The sequence below is a fragment of the Salvelinus alpinus genome, chromosome 30 (genome assembly GCF_045679555.1).
Source record: "Salvelinus alpinus chromosome 30, SLU_Salpinus.1, whole genome shotgun sequence".
In the NCBI taxonomy this organism is placed as follows: Eukaryota; Metazoa; Chordata; class Actinopteri; order Salmoniformes; family Salmonidae; genus Salvelinus; species Salvelinus alpinus.
In genome coordinates, this window is record NC_092115.1 from 4,441,011 (window position 1) to 4,457,406 (window position 16,396).

At 44.9% G+C, this 16,396-nt stretch overlaps 1 pseudogene; it reads left to right on the forward strand.

The window, feature by feature from the left end:
- LOC139559551 (piezo-type mechanosensitive ion channel component 2-like) overlaps positions 1-16,396 on the forward strand; it is a 179,982-nt pseudogene that overhangs the window by 59,727 nt on the left and 103,859 nt on the right.

Genomic DNA, 16,396 nt, shown 5'->3' on the forward strand with positions numbered 1-16,396 from the left:
TGGGGAACCAATTACTTGTCTCCACAATGTCTGTGCGCCAGTCACTCCCTCCTTTTCCCATTGGGGGGAGGTGTATGGCAGTGTCTGGAACCATTGTATGTCCTCTCTGATGCTGGGATAGTGTATGACCTAGAGGCTCACTCCCCTCAGTGAGCTTGTCCAGGAGTGGGGTCAAGAGGGGGTTTACTTGAGATGGGAGTATCTAGAGTTGATAATTGATATATGCCATTGGATGAGTTGGTGTTTTTGTACTATGAAGTACCAGGAACGAGATTAGAACCTCGTCTGAGGGAATAAACTCAACGATAATTAATAGCGAATGTTATCTGGCTAAGGGATACTCCTTTCTCAAGAAAAAGTATTTCTTTGTGAAGAGTTCCTAAGATCTGTGGTTCGTCATGTGGGTTGAGAGGGGTGTATCTTGGCAATAAAAGATCTTTGTAATTTTCTGTAGTCACTTTTCTATGGTTCATTAGAGATAGCGCATCATTGAAAGTCAAAGGCTATTGCAAAGGTCTTATTATTATTAAAGAAGTAATTTAAGTATAACTCTGACTGGTGTGTAGTTTGTAACTCTCCTCATTTGGTAAAGCAGAAAAATGCCACCACAAGTCTCATCTGTTTCTGTCTGTCTCTGTGTCCAGTGTGATAGGTGCAGATGCAGGGAACGGTATTCGTGTGTTTCTCCCTGACGTAGGGATGTTTTTCACTGGTCTGGCCTGCTGGCTGCTGTGTCACAGTCTGGTCCAAAAGAGACCACCAGAGGACATGGTTTACGACTTCGAACCGGAGGAAGGGGTGAGTGGAGGGACACGTACTCACACACACACACTCACACTCACACACATACACACACACACACTTTTAGTTTTCCTCCATTTATTAAACTGAAGTTGAACTCTAATGAAAATATTTATAACAATAAAACCTTATATTTTTCTGTTTATTTCCTTTTATTACCATTCATTTATCATCACAACAATTACTTCACAAATGTTATGAATTGGTTATGAAATACCTGCATGCTTTAAAGGTTTATTAAACCTTATCAAATCAAATTAAATCAAATTTTATTGGTTACATACACATGGTTAGCAGATGTTAATGCGAGTGTAGCGAAATGCTTGTGCTTCTAGTTCCCGACAGTGCAGTAATATCTAACAAGTAATCTATGCTATGGGGCGGTAGTCATTTAGTTTAGTTATCTTTGCCTTCTTGGGTACAGGAACAATGGTAGCCATCTTGAAGCATGTGGGGACAGCAGACTGGGATAGGGAGAGATTGAATATGTCCGTAAACACACCAGCCAGCTTGTTTGCACATGCTCTGAGGACACGGCTAGGGATGCCGTCTGGGCCGGCAGCCTTGCGTGGTTTAACACGTTTAAATGTTTTACTCACGTCGGCCACGGAGAAGGGGGGGGTGGACAGTCCTTGTTAGCGGGCCGCGACGGTGGCACTGTATTATCCTCAAAGCAGGTAAAGTGAGCAGGTCTACCTTTCCACCTCAGACAGAGTAGGCCTACCTTTCCACCTCAGACAGAGTAGGCCAACCTTTCCACCCCAGACAGAGTAGGTCTACCTTTCCACCCCAGACAGAGTAGGCCTACCTTTCCACCCCAGGCAGAGTAGGACCTACCTTTCCACCTCAGACAGAGTAGGCCTACCTTTCCACCTCAGACAGAGTAGGTCTACCTTTCCACCCCAGACAGAGTAGGCCTACCTTTCCACCCCAGGCAGAGTAGGACCTACCTTTCCACCTCAGACAGAGTAGGCCTACCTTTCCACCTCAGACAGAGTAGGCCAACCTTTCCACCCCAGACAGAGTAGGTCTACCTTTCCACCCCAGACAGAGTAGGCCTACCTTTCCACCCCAGACAGAGTAGATCTACCTTTCCACCCCAGACAGAGTAGTCCTACCTTTCCACCCCAGGCAGAGTAGGCCTACCTTTCCACCTCAGACATAGTAGACCAACCTTTCTACCCCAGACAGAGTAGACCTACCTTTCCACCCCAGACAGAGAAGCCCTACCTTTCCACCCCAGACAGAGTAGGCCTACCTTTCCACCCCAGACAGAGTAGACCTACCTTTCCACCCCAGACAGAGTAGACCTACCGACGCAGAACAACGTGAGCTTTAACTGCTATCTACTCTTCTTCTGTGGTTTAACCCAACGAGAGAAGGTCACACGTGTTTCCCTAAAATCTGTCTGGTTTAAACATCTTCAAGTTTCAGCACCACAATATAAGTTACTTGAATCTGGCTTATTGTGAGGTTAATAACTCTGAGAAATACATAATGGGCAAGAAACATTGTTTTTAATCCCCCAAAAAATTGTACACTCAGTGTATAGACTAATAAGCAATTAATTCTAAAATACTGAGAAATATAGAAATGTCATCACAATTGACCCTCCCTTGGACTAGATAAAAAAACAAAGAATATTGAACCCTCCCCTTGACTGAGCATGTCCATCCCATTGAAATGAAAAGGTTTGGCCACCTCTAACCAGTAGTTGTCCATGAGGAGGTTTGGCCACCTCTAACCAGTAGTTCTCCATGAAGAGGTTTGGCCAGCTCTAACCAGTAGTTCTCCATGAAGAGGTTTGGCCACCTCTAACCAGTAGTTCTCCATGAAGAGGTTTGGCCACCTCTAACCAGTTCTCCATGAAGAGGTTTGGCCACCTCTAACCAGTTCTCCATGAGGAGGTTTGGCCACCTCTAACCAGTAGTTCTCCATGAAGAGGTTTGGCCACCTCTAACCAGTAGTTCTCCATGAAGAGGTTTGGCCACGTCTAACCAGTAGTTCTCCATGAATAGGTTTGGCCACCTCTAACCAGTAGTTATCCATGAAGAGGTTTGGCCATCTCTAACCAGTAGTTCTCCATGAAGAGGTTTGGCCACCTCTAACCAGTTCTCCATGAGAAGGTTTGGCCACCTCTAACCAGTAGTTCTCCATGAGGAGGTTTGGCCACCTCTAACCAGTAGTTCTCCATGAAGAGGTTTGGCCACCTCTAACCAGTAGTTCTCCATGAGGAGGTTTGGCCACCTCTAACCAGTAGGTCTCCATAAGGAGGTTTGGCCACCTCTAACCAGTAGTTCTCCATGAAGAGCTTTGGCCACCTCTAACCAGTAGTTCTCCATGAAGAGGTTTGGCCACATCTAACCAGTAGGTCTCCATGAGAAGGTTTGGCCACCTCTAACCAGTAGTTCTCCATGAAGAGGTTTGGCCACCTCTAACCAGTAGTTCTCAATGAGGAGGTTTGGCCACCTCTAACCAGTAGTTCTCCATGAAGAGGTTTGGCCACCTCTAACCAGTAGTTCTCCATGAAGAGGTTTGGCCACCTCTAACCAGTAGTTCTCCATGAAGAGGTTTGGCCACCTCTAACCAGTAGTTCTCCATGAAGAGGTTTGGCCACCTCTAACCAGTAGTTCTCCATGAGGAGGTTTGGCCACCTCTAACCAGTAGTTCTCCATGAAGAGGTTTGGCCACCTCTAACCAGTAGTTCTCCATGAAGAGGTTTGGCCACCTCTAACCAGTAGTTCTCCATGAGGAGGTTTGGCCACCTCTAACCAGTAGTTCTCCATGAAGAGGTTTGGCCACCTCTAACCAGTAGTTCTCCATGAAGAGGTTTGGCCACCTCTAACCAGTAGTACTCCATGAGGAGGTTTGGCCACCTCTAACCAGTAGTTCTCCATGAAGAGGTTTGGCCACCTCTAACCAGTAGTTCTCCATGAAGAGGTTTGGCCACCTCTAACCAGTAGTTCTCCATGAAGAGGTTTGGCCACCTCTAACCAGTAGTTCTCCATGAAGAGGTTTGGCCATCCCTTTCTTTATACACTGAATTGTTGAAAGAAATACAAAAATAAAAGCCTGTGCACCGCAGTGTGTCTAGAACCAGGTGCTGGTTTTTGCAGAAACAAGTATGTATCCATTTTGGATTGGCTTTGAATCGTTTAGGCACACTGTCTGTGAACTTTGAACTCTCTGTCTACCAACCAGGTGGAAGAGGAAAATCTTAGCCTTGATGACAATGCCCTGATGGATGAAAACTTTGAGGCTGGGTACGAGGCCGGAGAAGAGGAGGAAGAGGAGGATGAAGAAATGGAGGAGGAGGAGGAAGATGAGGAGGAGGAAGAGGAGGAGGAAGAAGATGAGGAAGAGGAGAGCACCAAGATGAAGATTCTGGGTCGCGTCGCTGCCGTGGCGTCCAAAGTGAAGGAGATCATTGGGAATCTGATCACCACCGCAGGGAAAGTGGTGGTCACCATACTACTAGGACTAACAGGTCAGTGTGTTTCAGTGGTCACCATACTACTAGAAGTAACAGGTCAGTGTGTTTCAGTGGTTACCATGCTACTAGAAGTAACAGGTCAGTGTGTTTCAGTGGTCACCATACTACTAGGACTAACAGGTCAGTGTGTTTCAGTGGTCACCATACTACTAGGACTAACAGGTCAGTGTGTTTCAGTGGTCACCATACTACTAGGACTAACATGTCAGTGTGTTTCAGTGGTCACCATACTACTAGGGCTAACAGGTTAGTGTGTTTCAGTGGTCACCATACTACTAGGACCAACAGGTCAGTGTGTTTCAGTTGTCACCATACTACTAGGACTAACAGGTCAGTGGTCACCATACTACTAGGACTAACAGGTCAGTGTGTTTCAGTGGTCACCATACTACTAGGACTAACAGGTCAGTGTGTTTCAGTGGTCACCATACTACTAGGACTAACAGGTCAGTGTGTTTCAGTGGTCACCATACTACTAGGACTAACAGGTCAGTGTGTTTCAGTGGTCACCATACTACTAGGACTAACAGGTCAGTGTGTTTCAGTGGTCACCATACTACTAGGGCTAACAGGTCAGTGTGTTTCAGTGGTCACCATACTACTAGGACTAACAGGTCAGTGTGTTTCAGTGGTCACCATACTACTAGGACCAACAGGTCAGTGTGTTTCAGTGGTCACCATACTACTAGGACTAACAGGTCAGTGTGTTTCAGTGGTCACCATACTACTAGGACTACCAGGTCAGTGTGTTACAGTGGTCACCATACTACTAGGACCAACAGGTCAGTGTGTTTCAGTGGTAGAATCAGCCTCCAACTATCTTACTGTGTCCCAATCCTTTTTTATGACTGTTATTATATTTATTAAATTTGACTATAGTGAAAATAGGGAACAGAGATTTCCTTGGTCAGGTGGTCAGGAAAAACTTCAGGTCCTCTCTGTTATGTCTGAATGCTCACATCTCACCCACAGTGTGGCTTGCTGTATATTAACTTCTGGTCCTCTCTGTTATGTCTGAATGCTCACATCTCACCCACAGTGTGGCTTGCTGTATATTAACTTCTGGTCCTCTCTGTTATGTCTGAATGCTCACATCTCACCCACAGTGTGGCTTGCTGTATATTAACTTCTGGTCCTCTCTGTTATATCTGAATACTTATTATTTGTTCTGTTTCCACCAGGTATCATGCTGCCCTCCCTGAACTCGGCAGTCTACTTATTGATTTGTTGATTGATTAATGAATTGATTTATAAATGTATGTGTATTTTTAAGGTATAATTCTGCCCTCCCTGACGTCGGCAGTCTATTTCTCCGTGTTCCTGTTCCTGTGTACGTGGTGGTCGTTCTGTCGCACCTTCGACACCCTCATCTTCAGCTGTATGTGTGTCCTCATGGCCATCTTCAGCGCTGGACACCTGGTCGTCCTCTACCTCTACCAATTCCAGTTCTTCCACGAGAGCATCCCTCCAGAGGACAGCTACATCAGGTCAGATACTGGAAAGAACTTTCTTTCTTTTTAAATGACTGCGTTAGGTGAGTTGCTCTACATGTACTCAGGCTGCCATGGTTCTAAATTTGTTTGAAGATAGATCTTCAGTTGCTACTATGACTTCAGGGTGCACCACCTTGGATTGTTAGCATCGCTACCTATAGCATTAGCATCACATTGGATGGTTAGCATCACTACCTATAGCATTAGCACCACCTTGGATGGTTAGCATCGCTACCTATAGCATTCGCACCACCTTGGATGGTTAGCATCGCTACCTATAGCATTAGCACCACCTTGGATGGTTAGCATCGCTACCTATAGCATTAGCACCACCTTGGATGGCTAGCAATGTTACCTATAGCATTAGCACCACCTTGGATGGTTAGCATCGCTACCTATAGCATTAGCACCACCTTGGATGGTAAGCAACGCTACCTATAGCATTAGCACCACCTTGGATGGTTAGCATCGCTACCTATAGCATTAGCACCACCTTGGATTGTTAGCATCGCTAGCTATAGCATTAGCACCACCTTGGATGGTTAGCATCGCTACCTATAGCATTAGCACCACCTTGGATGGTTAGCAACGTTACCTATTAGCACCACCTTGGATGGTAAGCAACGCTACCTATAGCATTAGCACCACCTTGGATGGTTAGCATCGCTACCTATAGCATTAGCACCACCTTGGATTGTTAGCATCGCTAGCTATAGCATTAGCACCACCTTGGATGGTTAGCATCGCTACCTATAGCATTAGCACCACCTTGGATGGTTAGCAACGTTACCTATTAGCACCACCTTGGATGGTAAGCAACACTACCTATAGCATTAGCACCACCTTGGATTGTTAGCATCGCTAGCTATAGCATTAGCACCACCTTGGATGGTTAGCATCGCTACCTATAGCATTAGCACCACCTTGGATGGTTAGCAACGTTACCTATTAGCACCACCTTGGATGGTAAGCAACGCTACCTATACCATTAGCACCACCTTGGAGGGTTAGCCATGCTACCTTTAGCATTAGCACCACCTTGGATGGTTAGCAACGCTACCTATAGTATTAGCACCACCTTGGATGGTTAGAAACGCTACCGAAAGCATTAGCACCACCTTGGATGGTTAGCAATGCTACCTACATTATCAATGAACCTACCAGGTAAACACAGGCACCCTCATAGATATCATCCTAGCCAACCTGCCCTCCAAATACATCTCTGATGTCTTCAACCAGGATCTCAGCGATCACTGCCTCATTGCTTGCGTCCGTAATGGGTCTGCGGTCAAACGACCACCCCTTATCACTGTCAAACGCTCCCTAAAACACTTCAGTGAGCAGGCCTTTCTAATCGACCTGGCCCGGGTGTCCTGGAAGGATATTGACCTCATTCCGTCAGTAGAAGATGCCTGGTTATTCTTTCAAAGTGCTTTCCTCACCATTTTAAATTAGCATGCTCCATAAAAAAAAAATGGAACCAGGAACAGATATAGCCCGTGGTTCACTCCAGACCTGACTGCCCTTGACACAAAAACATCCTGTGGCGTACGGCATTAGCATTAAATAGCCCCCGCGATATGCAACTTTTCAGGGAAGTCAGGAACTAATATACACTGGCAGTTAGGAAAGCTAAGGCTAGCTTTTACAAACAGAAATTTGCATCCTGCAGCACAAGCTCCAAAAAGTTCTGGGACACTGTAAAGTCCATGGAGAATAAGAGCACCCCCTCCCAGCTGCCCACTGCACTGAGGATAGGAAACACTGTCACCACCAATAAATCCACTATAATTGGAAATTTCAATAAGCATTTTTCTACGGCTGGCCATGCTTTCCACCTGGCCACCCCTAACAGGTTGCAACCCCTATTACTAGCCTGTTCAACCTCTCTTTCGTATCGTCTGAGATTCCCAAAGATTGGAAAGCTGCCGCGGTCATCCCCCTCTTCCAACGGGGAGACACTCTAGACCCAAACTGTTACAGACCTATATCTATCCTACCCTGCCTTTCTTAGGTCTTCGAAAGCCAAGTTAACAAACAGATCACCGACCATTTCGAATCTCACCGTACCTTCTCCGCTATGCAATCTAGTTTCTTAGCTGGTCATGGGTGCACCTCAGCCACGCTCAAGGTCCTAAACGATATCATAACCGCCATCGATAAGAGACAATACTGTGCAGCTGTATTCATCGACCTGGCCAAGGCTTTCAACTCTGTCAATCACCACATTCTTATCGGCAGACTGACTCAACAGCCTTGGTTTCTCAAATGACTGCCTCGCCTGGTTCACCAACTACTTCTCAGACAGAGTTCAGTGTGTCAAATCGGAGGGCCTGTTGTCCGGACCTCTGGCAGTCTCTATGGGGGTGCCACAGAGTTCAATTCTCGGGCCGACTCTCTTCTCTGTATACATCAATGATGTTGCTCTTGCTGCTGGTGATTCTCTGATCCACCTCTACGCAGACGACACCATTCTGTATACTTCTGGCCCTTCTTTGGACACTGTGTTAATTAACCTCCAGATGAGCTTCAATGCCATACAACTCTCCTTCCATGGCCTCAAACTGCTCTTAAACGCAAGTAAAACCAAATGCATGCTCTTCAACCGATCGCTGCCCGCACCTGCCCGCCCGTCCAGCATCACTACTCTGGACGGTTCTGACTTAGAATATGTGGACAATTACAAACACCTAGGTATCTGGTTAGACTGTAAACTCTCCTTCCAGACTCACATTAACTTCTCTCAGCTACGGATCCCTTTAACGGGATCACGTTCCTAAACAACCGCTAGAATTGCAGGGCGCCAAATGCAAAAATATTACACAGTGCTTTACATTTTCTGTAACTTTTAGTCTTTACAAATAAAATGTGCATTTAAAATTGCCTCAACTATACCGCAAATGTATGTAACCTTTATATATCGAGGTGCTGCATGTTCAATAATAACTCTCTCTGTCTCTCTGTCTCTCTCCCCCTCTCCCTCCCCCCTCCCTCTCACTCCAGTCTGTTCGGCATCTCATCCATCATCCAGACTGACTGCTCCTCTACATGGAGGATGATAGTTAACCCTGAGCTGGCCTGGCACCACTTTGTTAACCCCATTATGCTGCTGCTGCTGTACTACACCCTGGCCACTCTCATACGTCTCTGGCTCCAGGAACCTATAGAGGTAGGTAACACCCTGGCCACTCTCATACGTCTCTGGCTCCAGGAACCTATAGAGGTAGGTAAACACCCTGGCCACTCTCATACTCCTCTGGCTCCAGGAACCTATAGAGGTAGGTAACACCCTGGTATCTCTCATACGCCTCTGGCTCCAGGAACCTATAGAGATAGGTAACACCCTGGTATCTCTCATACGCCTCTGGCTCCAGGAACCCATAGAGGTAGGTAACACCCTGGTATCTCTCATACGCCTCTGGCTCCAGGAACCTATAGAGGTAGGTAACACCCTGGTATCTCTCATACGTCTCTGGCTCCAGGAGCCCATAGAGGTAGATAACACCCTGGCCACTCTCATACGTCTCTGGCTCCAGGAACCTATAGAGGTAGGTAACACCCTGGCCACTCTCATACGTCTCTGGCTCCAGGAACCTATAGAGGTAGGTAACACCCTGGTATCTCTCATACGCCTCTGGCTCCAGAAACCTATAGAGGTAGGTAACATCCTGGTATCTCTCATACGTCTCTGGCTCCAGGAACCTATAGAGGTAGGTAACACCCTGGTATCTCTCATACGCCTCTGGCTCCAGGAACCTATAGAGGTAGGTAACACCCTGGTATCTCTCATACGTCTCTGGCTCCAGGAACCTATAGAGGTAGGTAACACCCTGGTATCTCTCATAGGTCTCTGGCTCCAGGAACCTATAGAGGTAGGTAACACCCTGGTATCTCTCATACGTCTCTGGCTCCAGGAACCTATAGAGGTAGGTAACACCCTGGTATCTCTCATACGTCTCTGTGTCCAGGAACCTATAGAGGTAGGTAACACCCTGGTATCTCTCATACGTCTCTGTGTCCAGGAACCTATAGAGGTAGGTAACACCCTGGTATCTCTCCTACGTCTCTGGCTCCAGGAACCTATAGAGGTAGGTAACACCCTGGTATCTCTCATACGTCTCTGGCTCCAGGAACCTATAGAGGTAGGTAACACCCTGGTATCTCTCATACGTCTCTGGCTCCAGGAACCCATAGAGGTAGGTAACACCCTGGTATCTCTCATACGTCTCTGGCTCCAGGAACCTATAGAGGTAGGTAACACCCTGGTATCTCTCATACGTCTCTGGCTCCAGGAACCTATAGAGGTAGGTAACACCATAGAGATACAACCCATAGACTGGGTAGGTAACAACATAGAGATACAACCCATAGAGGTACGTGACAACATAGAAATACAACCCATAGAGGTAAGTAACAACATAGAGAAAGAACCCATAGAGGTAGGTAACTTTCTCTCTCTCCCCTTCCCTCTCCCCCTTCCTCTCCCTCCAGTCTGTTTGAGATCTCATCCATCATCGTACACCTCTGGCTTCAGGAACCTATAGAGGTAGGTAACATCCTAACGCTTTCAAGGAGCGGGACTCTAACCCGGAAGCCTATAAGAAATCCCACTATGCCCTCCGACGAACCATCAAACAGGCAAAGCGTCAGTACAGAACTAAGATTGAATCATACTACACCGGCTCCGACGCTCGTCAGATGTGGCAGGGCTTGCGAACCATTACAGACTACAAAGGGAAGCACAGCCGAGAGCTGCCCAGTGGCACGAGCCTACCAGACAAGCTAAACTACTTCTATGCTCGCTTCGAGGCAAATAACACTGAAACATGCATGAGAGCACCAGTTGTTCCGGAAGACAGTGTGATCACGCTCTGAGTAGCCGAAGTGAGTAAGACCTTTAAACAGGTCGACATACACAAGGCTGCGGGGCCAGACGAATTACCAGGACGTGTACTCCGAGCATGCGCTGACCAACTGGCAAGCGTCTTCGCTGACATTTTCAACCTGTCCCTGTCTAAGTCTGTAATACCGACATGTTTCAAGCAGACCACCATAACCAGCCTAAATGACTACCGACCCGTAGTACTCACGTCTGTAGCCATGAAGTGCTTTGAAAGGCTGGTCATGGCTCACATCAACACCATTATCCCAGAAACCCTAGACCCACTTCAATTTGCATACCGCCCCAATAGATCCACAGATGATGCAATCTCTATTGCACTGAGTTTGGAACTCAGTAGTGAGTGTTGCAACCGAGAACAGACCCTTTTTACATGCTTCAGCAGTTCAGCATTTGTTCTGTGAGCTTGTGTGGCCTACCACTTCGCGGCTGAGCCGTTGTTGCTCCTAGACGTTTCCCCATCACAATAACAGCACTTACAGTTGACTAACTGACTTGTTTGAAAGGTGGCATCCTATGACGGTGCCACGTTGAGAGTCACTGAGCTCTTTAGTAAGGCCATTCTACTGCCAATGTTTGTCTATGGAGATCGCATGGCTGTGTTCTCGATTTTATACACCTGTCAGCAACTGATGTGGCTGAAATAGCCGAATCCACTAATTTGAAGGGGTGTCCACATACTTTTAGTGTGTGATATGTAATATACAGCGGGGAGAACAAGTATTTGATACACTGCCGATTTTGCAGGTTTTCCTACTTACAAAGCATGTAGAGGTCTGTAATTTTTATCATAGGTACACTTCAACTGTGAGAGACGGAATCTAAAACAAAAATCCTGAAAATCACATTGTATGATTTTTAAGTAATTAATTAGCATTTTATTGCATGACATAAGTATTTGATCACCTACCAACCAGTAAGAATTCCGGCTCTCACAGACCTGTTAGTTTTTCTTTAAGACGCCCTCCTGTTCTCCACTCATTACCTGTATTAACTGCACCTGTTTGAACTTGTTACCTGTATAAAAGACACCTGTCCACACACTCAATCAAACAGACTCCAACCTCTCCACAATGGCCAAGACCAGAGAGCTGTGTAAGGACATCAGGGATAAAATTGTAGACCTGCACAAGGCTGGGATGTGCTACAGGACAATAGGCAAGCAGCTTGGTGAGAAGGCAACAACTGTTGGCGCAATTATTAGAAAATGGAAGAAGTTCAAGATGACGGTCAATCACCCTCGGTCTGGGGCTCCATGCAAGATCTCACCTCGTGGGGCATCAATGATCATGAGGAAGGTGAGGGATCAGCCCAGAACTACATGGCAGGACCTGGTCAATGACCTGAAGAGAGCTGGGACCACAGTCTCAAAGAAAACCATTAGTAACACACTACGCCGTCATGGATTAAAATCCTGCAGCGCACATAAGGTCCCCCTGCTCAAGCCAGCGCATGTCCAGGCCCGTCTGAAGTTTGCCAATGACCATCTGGATGATCCAGAGGAGGAATGGGAGAAGGTCATGTGGTCTGATGAGACAAAAATAGAGCTTTTTGGTCTAAACTCCACTCGCCGTGTTTGGAGGAAGAAGAAGGATGAGTACAACCCCAAGAACACCATCCCAACCGTGAAGCACGGAGGTGGAAACATCATTCTTTGGGGATGCTTTTCTGCAAAGGGGACAGGACGACTGCACCGTATTGAGGGGAGGATGGATGGGGCCATGTATCGTGAGATCTTGGCCAACAACCTCCTTCCCTCAGTAAGAGCATTGAAGATGGGTCGTGGCTGGGTCTTCCAGCATGACAACGACCTGAAACACACAGCCATGGTAACTAAGGAGTGGCTCCGTAAGAAGCATCTCAAGGTCCTGGAGTGGCCTAGCCAGTCTCCAGACCTGAACCCAATAGAACATTTTTGGAGGGAGCTGAAAGTCCGTATTGCCCAGCGACAGCCCCGAAACGTGAAGGATCTGGAGAAGGTCTGTATGGAGGAGTGGGCCAAAATCCCTGCTGCAGTGCGTGCAAACCTGGTCAAGAACTACAGGAAATGTATGATCTCTGTAATTGCAAACAAAAGTTTCTGTACTAAATATTAAGTTCTGCTTTTCTGATGTATCAAATACTTATGTCATGCAATAAAATGCTAATTAATTACTTAAAAATCATACAATGTGATTTTCAGGATTTTTGTTTTAGATTCCGTCTCTCACAGTTGAAGTGTACCTATGATAACAATTACAGACCTCTACATGCTTTGTAAGTAGGAAAACCTGCAAAATCGGCAGTGTATCAAATACTTGTTCTCCCCACTGTATGCCATTAAGCAGAGGCTTTGATCCAAAGCGGTTTACCGTCATGCTTGCGTACATTTGTATTTTTACATATGGGTGGTCCCTGGAATCAAACCCACTATCCTGGTGTTGCAAGGACCATGCTCCACACACTGAGCTGCAGAGGACTGCAGCCTATGATGCATATGAATGTTCAGGTGACGAGGAAAACCTCCTGACTCTAACCATAGTCCATATTGCTGCTGTGTTGTTCCACAGGGGACGGTTGCAAAGTCCAACGAGACGTCTCTTGACTACATCTCCACCCTAGACTCAGTGGAAAATGGACCGGTCCGCCAGGACCTGTACTCCACCCCACAGTATGAAATGGACCAAATCAATAACATTACAGGTGAGTTTTACTGTACAAACATTGGGCAAAAGTCTATTCTCGCAAGACACGTGCTGTGAGCAAACTCACTGTAACATTTTGAATATACAGGCTGAGTATATGGGACGAGTGAAATTATAATCGGCAGCACAATTTATGTTGTAATTTAAAAATATAGATATTTCTGCAAGGAGGAAATTTTTTTGTAAACTGGGGCCTGGTCAAAAGTAGTGCATTATATAGGGAATATATCTCCTATCCTTATCTCCTATATATCCTGTACTATATCACCCTGTATATACTGTACTATATCACCCTGTATATACTGTACTATATCACCCTGTATCTCCTATATATCCTGTACTATATCACCCTGTATATCCTGTACTATATCACCCTGTATATACTGTACTATATCACCCTGTATATCCTGTACTATATCACCCTGTATATCCTGTACTATATCACCCTGTATATCTTGTACTATATCACCGTGTATATAATGTACTATATCACCCTGTATATACTGTACTATATCACCCTGTATATACTGTACTATATCACCCTGTATATACTGTACTATATCACCCTGTATATCCTGTACTATATCACCCTATAGTTCCTGTACTATATCACCCTATATATCCTGTGTATACTGTACTATATCACCCTATATCTCCTGTATATACTGTACTATATCTCCTGTATATACTGTACTATATCACCCTGATATACTGTACTTTATCACCCTATATCTTCTATATATCCTGTAATATATCACCCTGTATATACACTGTACTATATCACCTTGTATATACTGTACTATATCACCCTATATCTCCTGTATATACTGTACTATATCACCCTATATCTCCTGTACTATATCACCCTGTATATACTGTACTATATCACCATGTATATACTGTACTATATCACCCTGTATCTCCTATATATCCTGTACTATATCACCCTGTATATACTGTACTATATCACCCTGTATATACTGTACTATATCACCCTGTATCTCCTATATATCCTGTACTATATCTCCTGTATATCCTGTACTATATCACCCTGTATATACTGTACTATATCTCCTGTATATCCTGTACTATATCACCCTGTATATCCTGTACTATATCACCCTGTATATCCTGTACTATATCACCCTGTATCTCCTATATATCCTGTACTATATCACCCTGTATATACTGTACTATATCACCATGTATCTCCTATATATCCTGTACTATATCACCCTGTATATACTGTACTATATCACCCTGTATATCCTGTACTATATCACCCTGTATATACTGTACTATATCACCCTGTATATCCTGTACTATATCACCCTGTATATACTGTACTATATCACCCTGCATATACTGTACTATATCACCCTGTATATACTGTACTATATCACCCTATATCTCCTGTATATACTGTACTATATCACCCTATATATACTGTACTATATCACTCTGTATATACTGTACTATATCACCCTATATATACTGTACTATATCACCCTATATATACTGTACTATATCACCCTGTATATCCTGTACTATATCACCCTGTATATACTGTACTATATCACCCTGTATATCCTGTACTATATCACCCTGTATATATTGTACTATATCACCCTGTATCTCCTATATATCCTGTACTATATCACCCTGTATATACTGTACTATATCACCCTGTATATCCTGTACTATATCACCCTGTATATACTTTACTATATCACCCTGTATCTCCTATATATCCTGTACTATATCACTGTGTATATAATGTACTATATCACCCTATATCTCCTGTATATACTGTACTATATCACCCTGTATATACTGTACTATATCACCCTATATCTCCTGTATATACTGTACTATATCACCTTGTATATACTGTACTATATCACCCTGATATACTGTACTATATCACCCTATATCTCCTGTATATACTGTACTATATCACCCTATAGTTCCTGTACTATATCACCCTATATATCCTGTGTATACTGTACTATATCACCCTATATCTCCTGTATATACTGTACTACATCACCCTGATATACTGTACTTTATCACCCTATATCTTCTATATATCCTGTAATATATCACCCTGTATATACACTGTACTATATCACCTTGTATATACTGTACTATATCACCCTATATCTCCTGTATATACTGTACTATATCACCCTATATCTCCTGTACTATATCACCCTGTAGATACTGTACTATATCACCCTATATCTCCTATATATCCTGTACTATATCACCCTGTATATACTGTACTATATCACCCTATATCTCTTGTACTATATCACCCTGTAGATACTGTATATACTGTACTATATCACTCTATATATCCTGTATATACTGTACTATATCACCCTATATCTCCTGTATATACTGTACTATATCACCCTGTATATACTGTACTATATCACTCTATATCTCCTGTGTATACTGTACTATATCACCCTATATATCCTATGTATACTGTACTATATCACCCTGTATATATTGTACTATATCACCCTGTATCTGTGTGTCTTTATCTATACAGAGAAGGATGGAGGTGTGTATGACTTCAGTCCAACCCTGCGAGGAGAGACTGCTAGGATGGCGGGAGCGGAGCAGGAACAGGACGAGGAGGAGGAACAGGAGGAGGAGGAGGAGGAGGAGGAGGAGGAGGAGAAGGAGAAGGAGGGCCAAGTGAATGCTGTTGTAACAGTGTTCAGGTTCATTATGAAGCAGAGCTATATCTGTGCTCTCATAGCAATGATGGTGAGGAAACACAGTGACTGGTCCCTCTGGTCCCTCTGGTCCCTCTGGTGACTGTGGTCCATCTGGTCCCTCTTGTCCCTCTGGTCCCTCTGGTGACTGTGGTCCATCTGGTCCCTCTGGTGACTGTGGTCCCTCTGGTCCCTCTGGTGACTGTGGTCCCTCTGGTCCCTCTGGTCCCTCTGGTGACTGTGGTCCATCTGGTCCCTCTGGTGACTGTGGTCCCTCTGGTCCCTCTGGTGACTGT